This window comes from Salmo trutta, chromosome 20 (assembly GCF_901001165.1).
Source record: "Salmo trutta chromosome 20, fSalTru1.1, whole genome shotgun sequence".
NCBI classification, from domain to species: domain Eukaryota; kingdom Metazoa; phylum Chordata; class Actinopteri; order Salmoniformes; family Salmonidae; genus Salmo; species Salmo trutta.
Window position 1 is genome coordinate 35,144,863 of NC_042976.1, and position 16,905 is coordinate 35,161,767.

The 16,905-nt window shown below is 41.6% G+C and overlaps 1 long non-coding RNA gene across 1 annotated transcript; it reads left to right on the top strand.

The window, feature by feature from the left end:
* Positions 1-8,297: 8,297 nt before the first annotated feature.
* Positions 8,298-9,276, top strand: LOC115155945 (uncharacterized). The gene is made up of 3 exons (XR_003868171.1): positions 8,298-8,585; positions 8,682-8,810; positions 9,126-9,276. It is a non-coding gene; the product is annotated as an uncharacterized LOC115155945 (long non-coding RNA).
* The last annotated feature ends 7,629 nt before the right edge of the window (positions 9,277-16,905 follow it).

Sequence of the window (16,905 nt, forward strand, 5' to 3'; positions counted from 1 at the left end):
ACTATACAGTGCATTCATAAAGTATTCAGACCCCTTCACTTTTTCTACGTTTTGTTAAGTAACACAATTATTCTAAAATGTATTAAACCATTTTTTCCTCATCAATCTACACACAATAGACCATATTGACAAAGCAAAATGTTTTATTAAAAATAAACAACAGAAATACCTTATTTACATAAGTATTCAGACCCTTTGCTATGAGACTTGAAATTGAGCTCACGTGCATCCTGTGTCCATTGATGATCCTTGAGATGTTTGTACAACTTGCTTGGGGGTCCCCAAGAACACAATGGCCTCCATCTTTCTTAAATAGAAGAAGTTTGGAACCAACAAGACTCTTCCTAGTGCTGGCCGCCCGGCCAAACTGAGCAATCGGGGGAGATGGGCCTTGGTCAGGGAGGTGATAAAGAACCCGATGGTCACTCTGACAGAGCTCCAGAGTTCCTCTGTGGAGATAGGAGCACCTTCCAGAAGGACAACCATCTCTGCCGCACTCCACCAATCAGGCCTTATGGTAGAGTGGCCTTTTTCCTCAGTAAAAGGCACATGAAATCCTGCTTGGAGTTTGCCAAAAGGCACCTAAAGGACTCTCAGACAAGATTCTCTGGTCTGATGAAACCAAGATTGAACTCTTTGGCCTGAATGCCAAGCGTCACGTTTGGAGGAAACCAGGCACTGCTTATCACCTGGCCAATACCATCCCTATGGTGAAGCATGGTGGTGGCAGCATCATGCTGTGGGGAACTTTTTCTGCGGCAGGGACTGGGAGACTAATCAGGATTGAGGGAAAGATAAACAGAGCAAAGTACAGAGAGATCCTTGATGAAAACCTGCTCCAGAGTGCTCAAGACCTCAGACTGGGTTGAAGGTTCACCTTCCAACAGGACATCGACCCTAAGCAAACAGCCAAGACAACGCAGGAGTAGCTTCGGGACAAGTCTGACTGTCCATGAGTGGGCCAGCAATAGCCCGGACTTTAACCCGATCAAACATCTCTGGAGAGACCTGAAAATAGCTGTGCAGCGATCCAATAGCTGTTCTCCCAACCTGACAGAGTTTGAGAGGAGCTGCAGAGAAGAATGGGAGAAACTCCCCAAATACAGGTGTGCCAAGCATATGGAAGTAGCCAAGAAGACTCGAGGCTGTAATTGCTGCCAAAGGTGCTTCAACAAAGTACAGGGTAAAAGGTCTGAATACTTATGTAAATATTATATTTCTGTTTACATTTTTAATAAATTAGCAACAATTTCTAAAAACCTGTTTTTGCTTTGTCATTATGGGGGAAAAAACTATTTAATCCATTTTAAAATAAGGCTGTAATGTAACAAAATGTGGAAAAAGTCAATGGATCTGAATACTTTCCGAATGCACAGTATTTCCCTTGACGGAGTGACGCTGAACGTAAAAAATGGCTCAACTTACCCCACTCTCCCTTAAAAGTAATCTCTTCATGCCAAAGGGTAGTAATTGGAACATATTACATATATTTATTTAACTAGGCAAATCAGTTAAGAACAAATTCTTATTTACAATGACAGCCTACCCCAGCCAAACCCTAATGACACTATGCCAATTGTGCACTGCCCTATGGGACTCCCAATCCCAGCCGGTTGTGATACAGCCTTGGATCGAACCAGGGTCTATAGTGACACCTCCAGCACTGAGATGCAGTGCCTTAGACCACTGCACCACTCTGGAGAGGTTAAACATAAGGTTAAATAAAATAAATACATATTTACAGCGAGATGCTCAATGCAACAATTACAACTTTAAGTTTTCGATGGGAATTCAGTCATCGTGCCTGAATTGAAGAATGTAGGTCTCATTCTTCAATTCAGGCACGATGACTGAATTCCCATTCTGAACAAAGGGAGACAGAAAATAGTTACAAAACTAAAAACTTCACTGGGAGATGTACAGTGCACTATAGTACCAACCCAAGGTTTGTTCCTATGATTTTGGTGTACTCCAACATGTTTACTGGAGCAGAGTTCAACACAACCAGTGTTTAATTTGAGTTCCAATGAATGACCATTCATTTCATGGCCGTCTGACAGAATCGGACAAAAGTCAAAACAACATGAGGCGAGAATGTGTTTCAGGGATAATTGAAGGGTTTGGAGTAGCCTACAGCCCGTGTTGGCAAGGACTAGGCAGCCATTTGAGATCTACTGGTTTGGACAGAGAGCAACAGTAACCAACGGTTATTCAGCTGATATGGTTTATTGCTCATTTGCTCTAGGCTTCTGTTTTTGTTATTGTGCAAGCCTTGCAGTGTCTTTCTTTTTTTTTTTAAGAAACTTGACCTCCAACTCCATACACCAATGTGAGGATTTGTCTGTTGCCCAAGGTCTCCATTTGGAGTTTAGAGGATTATGAATTATGATCATGAATTCAACCATTGTCAGTTTGGGGAAACTCAAGGACTTTCTACAATAATTCAAAGCCTGAGCATGGCCAAAGGCAAGCAAGCCCCAGTTGGAGAATAGACCGTCAAAAGCAGATCTCCCCCCCCCCTCATGGACTGACTATCTTTACAAGTTGAGTTAGAAGTTCAAACAACCTTATTTGCTCTGGCTGATATGTGACGGTTAACGGCCTGGGGGTAGTAGCCATCTGTGGCCAGAGGTGCATTCAGAGTGTGTAATGCTGTTAAACATTTGAACAGTTCATTCTGAATGAGAGGACTTCAACATTTTTTAAGTTATCAGTGAGATTAAAGTACAGTCGAATACACTTTCAGCTGCCACACTGACAACACTCTGCAACTAGGTGTTCAATTCAACACTGTGACTGTTTTTCTAGAGCTCATTTAACATTTAAAGCATTCTGAACACATCCCGAGTATTGACGACGTAGGTGAGGGGGAGGAGCAGGAGAAGGGGGCTTGACTGCAGGCAGATGTGGGCAGGACTGGGCTCTCCCTTGGCCTGCTGTTGGATAGATTCGCCACTCTGGACCAATGACTGGCGGCTGGTGAGAGCAGCACCAATCCCTCACACATGCTACATCCATTTCCTGTGGAGCCCAAAATTTACGCCTGGAACCAAAAAAGAGATGATCGTAATCAAAATGAAGAAAAAAAAATGTCTGGAGATCCAGCTGGGGAGTGGTTCAGAGGTCGGGAGTGGAAACCTGGTTGCTGTTGTAGCTGTTACAGGAGACAGGCAGGGAGAGGGAGAGAAAAGGAGATAGGCCCTTGGGCATGAGTCCAAATGTCAGTCTGTTAGGAACCCCCCCTCTCCTCCCACCCACCCCGAACACATTTCACTTTGTAGATAATTGCTTGAGGTGTTTTTTCCATTTACTTGAGCAAGCACACCCCTTCAGCGTAAGTATAAAATAATATGGGAACAACAATAATAACATTTAAGAACATGAAGTGAAATTTAAGTAAGACAGTGAGGTAATGTCAAATATACCTGTCCCAAAGAAAAACAGACTGGATATACTGGATACCTGCCCAGCTAAAATCTAACACTTGCTCATCTGTGCTCTTTTAATATATATTTTCCATAGAATATGTAGAAACTAAACGTATGTTCCAAAAAAAATAATGATATGTGATGTTAGAATTCAGATGATCAAAATGAGATTTAATTATGATCATCTTTACTTTTTACCTCCCTTCTGCTTGCATATGATCAGGACAGAAACAACGACAACGTTTTTGGGTTTAAACCAGGCATTTCTCTCTGTGGAAGAGGTGGCATGAGGGAAAGTAGCATACTGTAAGTAAGAGGCACATTGAGAACGAAGCAGCAAATGCACTGAATCAGAAGTATTGTATGTTCTCGGCCCTGACAGAGACTCCGATGGGGTGAATGGGCCCATTGTTTGTATAGGCCTTTATGACACTAGCCATTTCATTGCACTCCGAGCTGAGGCAGCAGGAGACAATGCTGGCTGCAACGCAGGATGCGATTGAAAGCAATCTCTTTCTCCCCCGCCCTCTCTCTTTTTCTCCCTCTTCCTCCCTCTCTTTTTTCCTCTCCTTCACCTTTCTCTCTCTCCCCCTTTCCCTCTCTTTATTTCTCTCCCTCTATCCCTCTCCCGCATTCCTTCTCTCTCCCCCTTTCCTCTCTCTTTTGTTCACCATGTGCAAAAGGCTAGTCCTCTGAAAGGTTCTGTAGTCCCGGTGAATGCGACCTGCATCGATAGAGAGACAGCCCATAGGGGCAAAGCACACAAGAAACATGGAGGAAGCCCAAATAAGTGCCAATCCAGCCCCCTGATTTTGTAGTGAGGGGTGAGGAGGGAGGGAGGAAAGGAGGAAAGCAGTGATGGAGTTGGCGTAAGTAGAGAGAAACATTATATCCATTGGCTTAATGGAGATGTTTCTCCCATGACTAGTGTCCATATCCAGGTGGTAGGTTATACCAGATGGAATCATGCTGTTTTGTTTCTCTTTCTCACACAATAAACATCACACACACAAGTGTCTTTGTCCCGAAGATGAACAGTCATACGAACATGTAATGTTCTAACTCCATGATGACACCATTCAGTGTGAACGTCAAATCCCCTTTGTGTTGTAGCCCCCATGTCTTGTGTTATAATGTATTATTATACATAGCTCATAAGTTGTTATGAATGAGGTTAAAGTGCATTACGAAGTGGGTATTTATATCAGTATCTTTTGCCAAGTTCAGTGTTGTTTGCCATGTGGAACATGTAACCCAAAGTCTGTCGACAATACATGCACTTAACCGAAGCAAGCAGCCAATACGTGCATTTAACCAAAGCACACAAATATCTGGACTAAATAATGCATTTTAATTGGGATGAGTGACCAGCAATGCACTCAGCCGTTGTTCCCTTGGAATCGGGGAGTCGGGCTATAATGTTTTCAAGAACATAATACATAATGTACATAGTTTTTCAAATGCTCTTGCAGCGAGCATGGGAAGTCTGCGTGCCTGTTTCTCCTACTCAATGTTATCAAACTTCTGTGGCAGCTCTCCATAAGCTCCAGTCGTTAGCACAGAGGTCTGTGAACTATCGTTCCCTCGCGTTAATCAAGGGGTTTGGTACGGGTTAGGGAGGAGCAGACAGTGCTGTCTGCCTCCAGCTTTCTGTGGATCTCGGTGTCTCTCATTCTCCCCATTGCTTCCTCAGGCATTTTTTTCTCCAACCCCCCCCCCTCCTTTCTATCTACTCCCAACCCCCCTCCTCCCTCTCCTCTTCTCTCTCTCCACTCCTCCCCTCTCTCTCTCTCTCTCTCTCTCTGCGGTCTATCCGTCCCCGCTCTGAACCCTTGTGGCCGCCTGGTGCTGTGGCTCTGTTATTGGAAACACCCCTCTGATACTCCCATTAGCCTGATGTAAAGATGATAGGTTGTGCTTTGTTTGGATATCCGTTTCCAATAGCAGGTCACGATGCGCAAATGACACCGAGATGATGGGGTTGCTGTGGGATGGAGGCTGCCAAAAGGCAAAGAGAAGGAGGGAGAAAGGAACAAAAGAGAAAAATAGGGAGGTAGGGGGTGGTAGTGGCCAAGTCAATGCCTGACCAAGATAACAAGTACAAGAAGGAGAAATAAAGACAGAGAGAAGGGGATGGAGAAGGAGGGAGAAGGGACAGTGGAGAGGGAGAAAGGGAAATCTGAGGAGGAGAGAGAGGGATGGAGGAAGAAGAGAGGAGAAAGGAGAAAGGGAAGAATTACGAGGAGAAAGATAGAGGGGGAGAACGAAGGAGAACGCAATAAATCCAGCAGCCTTGAATTGGTTCAAGGTTACAAGGGAGGGTCACATATCAGGGAGATAAGGACCACCCACAGCAGCTATGATGAGGGATGAATAGCTCATACCACCATGCTACCCATTATACCCGAGCTTAACAACATGCTACCCTGCTCTGTTTGATCCATGATCGATACCCAATGAATACAGATTAACATTCAGATATCAGGGAGGTAACGTGACCGATGTAGCTTCATTGAGGCTCACAGAAGTGTATGAGTTCCTTAAAAGCCTTTGTAAATCCCATTATAGGGATACAATAAGATTGTATACCTTACTATAATATGTAATAGATCATCTAAATATTATAGAATGTGTAAAATGGCCAATTATTTTTTTAATCGTAGTGTGTAAACTTTTGATGAACAGCAATGACATTTACTCTAATGGGTGGTCAATCAGATCTAGCTGAAAGCCACAACCCTAATAAACCAAGCCTCATGAAAATAACCTAAGGATTACATTCTAGAACACCCATCTCAACCCAGCATGAGAGTAAAAAATACCCAATTGATGGTTAAATTAACCCATGTTTGGAAATCCCAACAACCCAACTTGTTGGGTTATTCACTCAACCCAACTGGCTGGGTCAAAATACCCAGTGTGTTCTGTCCAATATTTACTCAGCGCTGGGTTACCAAATATCCCAATTTGGGTTGTTTTTAACACAGCATTTTTTAGAGTGTGCATATAGTATATGCAGGTGTGTAGTGGATGTGAAACCTGTAACATGTTGGCTGGAGTATACCGATGTGTCCCCTCCCTGAGATCTGAATGCCAATTGTTGCTCAGGGGGTGAAAGAATAGTCTCTTGCTCTATAGGCTAATACAATTGGCTTTGAGTGGTGTGTGATGTTGGCCAGCAGGTTGTGGGTTCCAGGCCCACTCTGTTATACAGGGAAGACACGTGAAAGTGACCTGTATGTGAACTTACAGATGTAGGTTCTTAATTTAAGCCAGTTTGCTAAAGCAGGAAAATAATCCTGCAGCAACAGGAAATGTGAATTATTATGTGGATTATAATTAATGGACAATTTTTGTAGGGTTTGATACATTTACGTTCAGGCAAAATCAAGTCTGACATTTTAAAGTGGATATTACAAACTTTAATTGCCATGTCAAACCCTGAATACACTACAAGAAGGAACATTTTCATCAACAAAATAGATAAAATTAAGATCCTACATCTATATACCATTTAATCACAATGACATACTCTCAACAGGATACTACAAAAGCTTCTCCTTCAAGCGGCCTGAGTCCTGAGTTTCCTCAGAAACAGAAAAATACTGCTTTCTAGAACCCGAGGTGGACCCAGACTGAATGGTCTATTTGGGCTGTTTGATTCATGGACCATTTGCTCAACCCGCTGGTCATCCTCCAAAGGCTTCTGATGTGGTCTAACTCACTTTGAAGACCAGCGGGATGCATCAAATGTGTGAGCCTTGTGTGCTGCATCATGGGTTCTTCGGTCATTGTAAGGTCGTACTGGAAACCTCGCTCAATATGTTTTTGCCTGGATCTGTGAATCAGCCACTATATTGTAATACAACCATATTTCTTTCCCCTCATCTGCCAAACAACATTAAATCGTATTTTGACTTTATTTGAACCAAATGTATGCTTTTAAACTTGGCTTGCACCATCAGATTAACCAGATACACATTCATCAATCATGACATCATGGAGTGGAATTGACCTGCTCTTTCTTGTTTTGTTCTCTGGGCTGTGAGTTTCGCTTTTCGCCTATTGACAAATATCACACTATGGGACCAGTGGTTCGTTTGTGGTGCAAGAAAATATTTTCCCCTAGACAATGATCTACGTTCCGTTTTAGGTTTACCCCCTCATGGTTAAAGTCCCAATGTGGGATATTTCCATCTGTTCAAATGGCTGCTCATATCTTTTCAAGATATAGAGCCATTGATTCTTGAAGAATGTAGAAAAATAAGAAGGGATACAGCCAAGGGAGGGATTGTAAAGTTGACAGGCAGGTGCAGTGTGGATAGAAGTTACTGGGAGACGCACACAACACCAATCCATCAACACGAGTTTAGCATAACTGTAATACACTACATACCCAATCAGGAACCGCTTAGGGCATATACTTACACTACATAATCAAAGGTGCAGAGAACTTTTAAAGGGGCGATTTGTAGTTGCTACATAAAATGTTTGTACACATTGATTCTTGCATAATATAACTTACAAATGCTTGATGAGCTTAGTTCAACTGTCATACCCTAACAGAAGCCAAAGTATTGCCTCCAAACATGGTTAAAACTATCATTTTGATATCATGGATGGTCACTTCTTGCATCCATAGTTCTGTCTATGAATTTGAGAGGGGTTACTGAAAGCTGTTTACCTTAAAACAGTGGATGGGAAAATGCTTTGATACATATTTATGCTGCAAGGTTTATGATAATCAAGACCTACTATGGGGTATTTGATAATCAGTTTAAAAGCTAAGAAAAAAAGTGATGTGGAATAAATGTAGAATACTTAATGTCTCAAAAATGTCCAAGATGTGTAGATTCACTTGTGAAACCATGTGTTTATTTAACATGTGGATTTTCACCTGATCACTTAACCTTTAACATGTGGATAAACATTTTCACATCAGATTTCACAGTTGAAATAAATGATTCAATATGATACAGACTAATGATTAACTGCAATGGTAAAGTCATTGTTTGTCTGCTTTACCACAGATTGCTCAGGACTTCTCCATTTTAAACCCGGACTGCTCGGGGAAACTCACTGAGAACTGGATCGCAGTCTCCAAGGACAAAACTTCACATCACCAGCCAAGAGAAGCATGCCCAAGATGTTCTGCAGGTATAGTTTGAAATGAACCTGTTGGTGGTGCCTCACATGCTCATTCATTTTTAGCCTGAAACAAACAAGTTATTCAGTAAACATTCTTCTATCCAGATACAAAATGGTGTAATCACTTTAAGACGTCTGCCAGTGGTCCTCCTAACACCAGTCTACAAGATAGGCAGGAAGACCTTCTGACCCACCTTCGGAGAAACCAGAAAGTCCTTCATTGACTTGCAGCCTGTAAGTTTAAATAGTGGATAGGCATAGGGAGATTGACGGGGAAATTAGATGATAGCATTTGTAAACCTTGAATGAAAGGAACAGCATTCCAAACTCGGTTAACTGCAAACTCCAAGGCATTGTTGTGTAAATGAACCTCAACCCCAAATTAATGGAAGATGTACAGTAGGCATCAAACAGGGTTTTAATGTTTTTATTGATGTGCAAATGGATATATAGTATACAAAATAAATTGTTTGTGATGGCATTGTCAGTGTGCCTCCATTCTTTGCACAAGTCCTCATATTCTAAAATCAAATGATTTCTTTCTAACAGGTTGGGACCAACATGGTTGAGTACCTGAGCCAGGCGGAGGTGACCAGATCCTACAGAGTTATGTTGGCTCTTGGGGACTGACCACAGGTTTTACAGTCATTAGTGGACAGGTATTGGAGCAAGGTAGAGTGCATTCGGTAAGTATTCAGACCCAAGGACTTTTTCCACAATTGTTTAAGTTACAGTCTTATTATAAATGGATTAAATACATGTTTTTCCTCATCAATCTACACACAATAACTCATAATGACAAAGCAAAACAGGTTTTTAGATATTTTTGCAAATGTATATATATAGGACCAGTCAAAAGTTTAGAAATGTACTCATTCAAGGGTTTTTCTTAATTTTTTACAACTCCTTCAAGACTGTTGGAAAAGCATTCCAGGTGAAGCTGGTTGAGATAATGCCAAGAGTGTGCAAAGGGTGGCTACATTGAAGAATCTAAAATCTAAAATATATTTTGATTTGTTTAACACTTTTTTTGTTACTGCATGTTTCCATGTGTGTTATTTCATAGTTTTGATGTCTTCACTATTCTACAATGTAGGAAATAGAAAATCCCTTGAATGAGTGGGTGTGTCCAAAATTTTGACTGGTACTGCATATAGAAAAATTAAATATCACAGTTAAATTAGTATTCAGACCCTTTACTCAGTACTTTGTTGTAGTACCTTTGGCATCGATTACAGCCTCGAGTCTTCTGGGGTATGACGCTACAACCTTGGAACACCTGTATTTGGGAAGTTTCTCCCATTCTTCTCTGCAGATCCTCTTAAGCTCTTTCAGGTTGCATGGGGAGTGTCTCTGCACAGCTATTTTTTAGCTCTCTCCAGAGATGTTCGATCAGGTTTAAGTCCAGGCTCTGGCTGGGCCACTTAAAGACATTCAGAGACTTATCCTAAAGCCATTACTGCTTTGTCTTGGCTGTGTGCTTATGGTAGTTGTCCTGTTGGAAGGTGAACCTTCGACCCAGTCTGAGGTTCTGAGCGCTCTGGAGTAGGTTTTCATCAAGGATCTCTCTGTACTTTGTTCCAGTCATCTTTCCCTCGATCCTGACTAGTCTCCCAGTCCCTGTCGCTGAAAAACATCCCCACAGCATGATGCTGCTAACACCATGCTTCCCCATAGGGATGGTGCCAGGTTTTCTCCAGACGTGACGATTGGCATTCAGGCCAAAGAGTTCAATCTTGTTTTCATCAGACCAGAGAATCTTGTTTCTCATGGTCTGAGAGTCCTTTAGGTGCCTTTTGGCAAACTCCAAGCGGGCTGTCATGTGCCTTTTACTGAGGAGTGGCTTCCGTCGGCCACTGTTCCATAAAGGCCTGATTGGTGGAGTGCTGCAGAGATGGTTGTCCTTCTGGAAGGTTCTCTCATCTCCACAGAGGAACTCTGGAGCTCTTTCATAGTGACTATCGTTTCTTGATCAAGACCGGTGTCCCCCGATTGCTCACTTTGGCCGGGTGGCTAGCTCTAGGAAGTCTTGGTGGTTCCAAACTTCTTCCATTTAAGAATGATGGAGGCCACTGTGTTCTTGGGGACCTTCAATGCTGCATAAATGCTTCGGTACCCTTTCCCAGATCTGTGCCTCAACACAATCCTGTCTCGAAGCTCTACAGACAATTCCTTTGATCTCATGGCTTGGTTTTTGCTCTGACGTTCTCTGTCAACTGTGGGACCTTATATAGACAGGTGTGTGCCTTTCAAAATCATGTCCAATCAATTGAATTTACCACAGGTGGACTCCAAAGTTGTAGAAACATCTCAAGGATGATCAATGGAAACAGAATGCACCTGAGCTCAATTTTGAGGCTCATAGCAAAGGGGCTGAATTCTTATGTAAATAAAGTAATTATAATTATTTTATTTTGCAAAAACAACCTGTTTTCGTTTTGTCGTTACGGGGTATTGTGTGAAGATAGATGAGGACAATTTTTTATTTAATCAATTTTAGAATAATGCTGTAACGTAAGCAAAATGTGGAAAAAGTCGAAGGATCTGAATACTTTCGAATGCACTGTACATTGCTTGGGGCACTGGATGTATTCTTCAAGTCCTATCATGTGTTTGATATCAACTTTCCTACAGACCACAGTGTATCAGCTGCCAGGAACAGAATCCCCCGCAGTTAGACTGGTGCTAGCATGTCTTTTATCCATTGAACAATAGTGGATAAGTATCTGCTCTTCTATGTAGTGTGAGAAGTTACAGGAGGAAGCACATCCCTCCGGCCGATGTGTTTGTGTTCATGTGAATTAATAGATCAATGGATGGATGAGCCATGTGTTTCTCTCTGATTCAGAAGGGTCGGGTTAAATGTGTAAGACACATTTCGGTTGTAACCCCTTTTCTCTTCATATTACAATGCAAATATGCTCTTAAGTCACTATCTATAGCTTAGTTTAATATATCGTGCCTGCCTTTTTGCCTACTGTACAGTATGTGCTTGTTAGCCTTTAGTTCAACTACTGTTGCACTAAATCTGTATATATTTGTATGATTAATATATACAGTGTATAAGCTGGGTGTTAACGCTTTCCGATACGCTTTCATTCAGTCACAACAATTTATTTTAAATTCAAATGTTACATTTTGGGAATTGTGAAATGTTATTTATGAGTGAAATACAGTTATTACTTGAGTAATGACAGTCATTAGTCCATTTCCTTAGTAGAGTGACCTTCAGCCCTTCAAATATGTTACACTTGCTCTCTGTGTAACAATGTTTTGACTCTACCCAAATGAAGAACATTATTGTATGGCAAAACTACATGATGTGTGTGTGTGTGTGTGTGTGCTCTCACCTACAATAGCTGAAGTGTGTCAGTGAATATCTATTCATTTGCCCTGGCTCTGTCTGGTAGACAGATCTGTGTTAATACCACTAAAGACAGTGTCACACGGAGAGAAGCCTTGTTTTTTTTAAAAATCAGATCGCAATCTGAGTGTGCACATCAAGTTCAGCTGAGGCATCAGCCTGATGTGTGGACTGTTTGGTTAAATTTTAGGATTTCATAAGATAGGATTGATTACTATCTTATGAAATAACACATATGTAGACAATAGGGCTTTGTTTCAATGTACTATTTAAAAAATGTATATATTGTTGACAATTCTCTGATGTGTTGTACAGTATGTACTGAAATGCAGGAAATACAAATTCATTATTTGAAATTCAACATTGTATCTTGATTGTGTGTAGGAAAGGGAGGGTGTGGGATGGTAGGGAAGGCAAAAACATATATAATCAAAATTGACATTGGGATACATAAAGATTACATAAATTAACCAGCTCCTGGGTCAATACCCCTACCCAATGTGCTGGGTTTGTCACAACCCAACACACTGAGTTGTTTTTACCCTGCAATATAGTCTAATTTACCCAGCAGCTGGGTCAAGCGCTCAACCCAACGTGCTGGGTTAGAAGCACAACCCAACCTTACTGGGTTGAATTAATCCAATGCTCTCTTTGTCCAATTTTGACCCAGCACTGGGTTATCGAAATGACCCAAATGTGGTTATTTTTAACTCAGCATTGTTTTGTGTAATAAATACATTTTCAACCTTTTTTGAAATAAAATGTTTTCAGTAATTGCTTTCAGGCTCCTAATTTTGTTTGTTTTGTGTTTACTGAATGTTTCAGTGCATGTATTCAACAAGCTTTGGACGAAGGATTTCCACAGGGCCGTTATCTCCAAAGTTCACTCAAAAAGGCAATCGTTCTGAACTGGGTTTGATTTAGTTTTAGTTTTAAATATTTACATTTAATGAATTATCTTTTAAATTTCCATTGGTTTAAATATATTGCTCAGTTATCACTTGGCTCATGTAAATAGTTCTGTACTTGGCCCTTTAAACATCCTAAGGTCAACATCCTCATAGTGTTCATATTTCTCTCATGTAAATGTTGTAGCTACATAAAAATATTAAATAAACCATTTATTTGGGAAATCCAGTCTTTGCTTTTTTTCTTCGTTACCATGCTGATGATTTCAAGTTGTAATTGATTATCTGTTAAGACATTATTTGTAAATTTACTACATTTCATGTTTTAGTTTTTTTCTCTGGGAAGTAATTTCATTTGAAGTTATATGATTAGGTTTATGTAGATACGACATTTCAATGGTGTTATCACACAGTAACCAAAAACCTGATCTAATTTGCATTTTCATACTGAGTTTCAGCAAATATGCAGCAAACAGAATGTTCACTACAAGTTACCTAGAATTGTTTGCCAGAAGTTCACAAGTTGCCACAAATGTAACAGTTTGCCTAAAAACTGTGAAAATTTGAGCTTGCCGCAAATATTTGTCACAACTGTTTGCCAGAAACTCGTTTTTTTGGTAAGGGCGCATTTTCACAAGATTTCACACGTATGTCCTAGAGACATCCTGGGTGCTTTGCTGACCAGGGATTTTCCCCATCGGCGCTCTGACCAACCTGCACCGCGTCCCTGTGGTCGTCCCCAAGACCGGTGTCATTCCGCTGCTAGTGCAGCGCGTGTGGGGGGGGGGGGGGTCACTGTCACAGATTCCCCCTGGTACTGCTGCTCATTCCATTCACCAGTTCCGGAGGTCTACGTCACCGACCTCTAGACGTCAATGAACTGTCTTATTACGCACACCTGATTCCCATTCCCCTGATTAGTAATTGTATATATGTGCTCTCTGTTCACCATTGTCTTGTCGGTTATTGTTCCCATGTCCGTTGGTCTGTGAGTACCTGTGTTTTGTTGTTTCGGCTTTCGTGCTGCGTGTATTGTGCACTTGTTATTACGTGTCTCGTCCTGTGTATTGTTGTGCATATGTTATTACGGGTCCCGCCCCGTATAGTGTATTGCGGGTCTCGTCCCGTGTTTTTATTCAAGTTTTTACCTCGCTCTTTTGTTTGGGTTACATCCATGTGTTTTGGTATACGTGTTTGTTTTGGGCTTCATCGCCGTGCCTTTTCATGGCATGTTGTATAATTGGGTGGAGTATTAAAACCCCCTATTACGTATTCCTGCGCCTGTCTCCAATCATTTATACAATGAGATATGATATGTCACATGTGAAGTGTTCCAAAACAATCGTGTGAAATCATGCCATTTTCCACGTGTAAAATCCAATGTTAGCCATTATTGTTAATGTTGTGGTAAATTTTACAGACATTATACGGCCAATTTCTACAGTAATAGGATACTGTATTAGTGTTTTGCTATATACTGTATTTACTGTCAATCACAATGCACTTGGGTACTTTTTGCCGCGTCCTGCAAATTAACTTGGCATGTATCACTTGCAAATGCATGTAAACTTATAGGATACTTTAGATGCACTTATGGTATCTAAGAAAATGTTATAGTAAGTTACCAGCTACCGATTTGCAGTGAAAATAGTGGAAACAACTTTTAATGTATTTTTACAGCTGAACAGTATTTTGTCAGTAAATATACAACAATGAACTGTATTAAGGAATTTCCTACTTCCCCACCAGGTCTGTGACCATGACAGAAATCGACCAGCGTTTATTGGCAAGAATATATTTCTGAACTTTACTAAAAGTTGCCCGTAATCAAGTCAATCATTGTGTGATTATCTAACAACAACTAAAAGCAGCAGTGCTCAGGGACATTTGACATTAAGGCCTAGATTCAATCAGAAAAGTGTAAATATGCAATATTCGGATCCCCGTTAGCTTTTGCAGAAGCACCAGCTACTCTTCCTGGGGTCCACAAAAAAACACAAAACATGACAATTAACAAAACACTGATAAACGAGGAAAGTCACACAAATTTTAAATACAACGATATACAAGCAATGCAACTAAAGAATAATGTGTGTTAGAGTGTCCCATCACAGTCCGCTCCGTTCCATGAGTTGTTGTTTTTTAATCCGTTTTTTGGGGGTCCAGGAAAATTAAGGCACTTATATACAATTAAAAACATGACATTACATTTCACAACACATTAAGTGTGTGCACTCAGGCCACTACTCTACTACTACATATCTACAACATAAAATCCATATGTACGTGTGTGTGCATCGTGCGTATGTTTTTATATGTGTGTATGTATGTGTCTGTGCTTGTGTGTGTGTGTCTCTTCACAGTCCCTGCTGTATTTTATCCGATTTTTTTAACCAGATTTTACTGATTGCATGAGTTACTTGATGTGGAATAGAGTTCTGTGTAGTCATTGCTCTATGTACTATAGTACTGTGCGGCTCATGTCTGTTCTGGACTTGAGCTATGTACTAGTAGTTTAAACAGACAGCTTGGTGCAGTCAACATGTCAATACTTCTCTCAAATACAAGTAGTGATGAAGTCAATATCTCCTCTGTTTTGGTTGAGTAACTGGAGATGGAAGGAAGTTCCAAGAGATCCTTGCTCTGTATAAAACTGTGTTATTCCAGCCCACTGAATAACTCCCAAAGCTTCACCTGAAATGGGTTGCACAACACCAGAGAGTTATTCAGCCTATTGGAGCTAGAAATGTATCTGTGTGTTTTAGTTAATGGTTGCCAGGGAAAGGGTGGGGCTCTATCTTGCCTCCGAGGAGGGATTCCCAAATCCCAAATCCCCATCCTTCCCATCGTTGTCTGAACAGCCCCAACATTTTTCCCATGAAGGGCTGTCACTGAGGAATCAGGTGGCTGGGCTGGAGTTTCACTGGATTTCCCTGGAGAAGAGCTGCTGGGGCAAGGACTCAAGTATGCCACTAAATCTCCATGTGCAAGTCCCTGCAGAGCGCAGGAACACAATAGGAGCGTTCCGGACATTCGGCTACTCTCCAGGAAATTCCACCTTGCACAATCTGTCTTTGTAGAGAAAGCTGGCATGGCCCTCACCAGGGAGATGTCATGACCAGACCCAATAGCACGCAGCAGACATGCTTATTACGTGTGTATACTCATTCAAAGGAGCCTAAGATGGCTGGCATCCAGTTGATCGGGCTTGAGCATTTTTTTCTGTTGTTTTCACCAAAAGTTTTGTTAAAGACCTGGTGAATTTCCACCAACCTCCACATGAACTCCCATCCGTAACCAAGAAAGACTCCTCATTTCGAGAGAGTCCAACGACTGATAAACATTGGGAAAGAAGAAGATGAAAAGCGAAAAAAGAGAGGAACATGGAAAACAGGGCTGGCATTTCCAGCAGGTTTATTTGAGGCTGTGCCTGCCAGCCCCTTGGAAAGGGGACAGCGTCTAAAGGCCGGGTGTGCAGACAGCTAGGGGGTATACAAAGGTGTCGTGAAAAGAAGACATCGCATTTTAAAGCCCCTCCCTTCTCCATGGAGTCTGGGAGATAAAGGTAAGCAAAATCCGATTATTTACTTCCCCGGATCCCTGTCCGATCCCTGTCGGATCCCTGACAGACCCTGTCGGACGTAGGCAGAGCTGGAGTGCCTGGGAATAATTTGCCTGAGCATTTATTCCAATCCGTTAAAAGGACGGGAATTGCAGGCCATGCTGCAGGCCTGCTTTATTGACGGGAGGATGAAAAGAGGAATGCTCATGTGTTTTACTTCCTCCTTACCTCCCTCCCTCTCTCTACTATTGTGTGGCCTCAACATCAGAGCATGACACAGACACCATATTGTTAAATATTCCTTCACATTTGGACATTTGGTCCCGTTCAAGCCACCAACATCAACTGCATCATTTTGTGTGTGGGTGTGTCCGACTCCAGCACAGGCGTTCCAGCTTGGGGCAGGCGGTCCAGCTTGTAGTGCAGCTCATTTATAGTCCAGAGAGCAACTTAGGGATAGCTCTCTGAGGTAGCGGCAAGCTGTCACATTGCGAA